The sequence below is a fragment of the Gracilinanus agilis genome, unplaced genomic scaffold (assembly GCF_016433145.1).
Source record: "Gracilinanus agilis isolate LMUSP501 unplaced genomic scaffold, AgileGrace unplaced_scaffold9488, whole genome shotgun sequence".
Classification (NCBI taxonomy): Eukaryota; Metazoa; Chordata; class Mammalia; order Didelphimorphia; family Didelphidae; genus Gracilinanus; species Gracilinanus agilis.
Genome location: NW_025400393.1, coordinates 5,631 through 7,146, shown reverse-complemented (window position 1 = coordinate 7,146; position 1,516 = coordinate 5,631). Strand labels below are relative to the sequence as shown.

Below are 1,516 nucleotides of genomic sequence, written 5' to 3'. Positions count from 1 at the left end.
CTCTCTCTCTCTCTCTCTCTCTCTCTCTCTCTCTCTCATATTGTGCTTTTACTTTTTACATCGACACTTCTAAGAAAATATATCAAATATACTTCTCTGGAAAAATATCAAGTATACCTGTGTGTGAAAATTGAAATATGGTTTAAGCAGCATAAATTAACATGTGTATGTGCTAAAATATAAAACTGTCAGAAAATTAAGGCCCGAAGCCGAAGAGATGAACGGAAAAATCAGCTTACAAACCCAGAGAGAAAAATGGGAACTGATTTCCATTCAAATTGTCGATGCATTCAGCCACTTGTAGGCTTTCATTTTTAACCAATCATTCAAGCGCTAGCATTTCCAACGTTCCAATCAGAGCAGGCTTGTGTCTATAAATAAGGACTGCAGTGGAAGACGGCTTAAGTTTTGGCTTCTTAGCGGTTTCTAGTTCTTTCTTTTATTTTTGCTCATGGCTCGCACAAAGCAGACTGCTCGCAAATCTACGGGAGGAAAGGCACCGCGTAAGCAGCTGGCCACCAAGGCGGCTCGTAAGAGTGCTCCCGCTACGGGTGGCGTGAAGAAACCTCACCGCTACCGACCTGGTACTGTCGCTCTCCGGGAGATCCGACGCTATCAGAAGTCCACCGAGCTTCTAATCCGCAAATTACCCTTTCAACGGCTAGTACGCGAGATCGCTCAGGATTTTAAGACCGACCTTCGCTTTCAAAGTTCAGCCGTCATGGCTTTGCAGGAAGCCAGTGAAGCCTATTTAGTAGGGCTCTTTGAAGACACCAATTTGTGTGCTATCCACGCAAAACGAGTAACGATCATGCCCAAGGACATACAGTTGGCCCGTCGCATTCGAGGGGAGAGAGCTTAATTCCATTTTTGTTCCGAATTAACGGCAAAAGGCTCTTTTCAGAGCCACCCACAGTCTCAGTGAGAGAAGCTGTAACGCTACACTACATTTTTAATTTTTCTGAGTGCTTTGTGAGCTTAGAATGCTCAATTGTATGCCACGTGTTGGAAAGTAGTTGGCTGGCCATCCCTTAGTTAAACGAATTAATAAGTGGAGTGACTTTAAACCTAGTGAATCTTGGTAAGGGGCAAATCAGCTATTCTCTAGTGTCCTAGGCATTAGATTGCACTTTTCATTAGTGAGACTGACTACATTTAGGGATCATGGGCAGAGATGATGCACAGAGAGAACAGCACTCATAGAAAGGCTTGGACATATCTGTGGTCACCCTCTTGACATATCCGTTGTCAAACTGACTACTTAGCCTGTATTTCATATATCCATCTCCATTTACTGCTTCTGTCCCCACACATGAACACAATTTATCCATCATACCAGCGCTATAATAATCTTTCTTTACAAGTCATATTGCTTAAAAATCTTGTTAAAAGGCATGAGCAACCTGTGTTAGGATGATGCATCGAGTTGACCCCCTGAATTCAGAGCTCAGAAACTCGGGAGGAATACATGTAAATTCTCATTTGATTCTCACAACAGTAATGCATTGAAGTTGTT

General features: G+C 42.7%; 1 pseudogene; it reads left to right on the top strand.

Moving 5' to 3' along the window:
- Positions 1-337: 337 nt before the first annotated feature.
- On the top strand, positions 338-862 carry LOC123256720 (annotated as a pseudogene).
- The last annotated feature ends 654 nt before the right edge of the window (positions 863-1,516 follow it).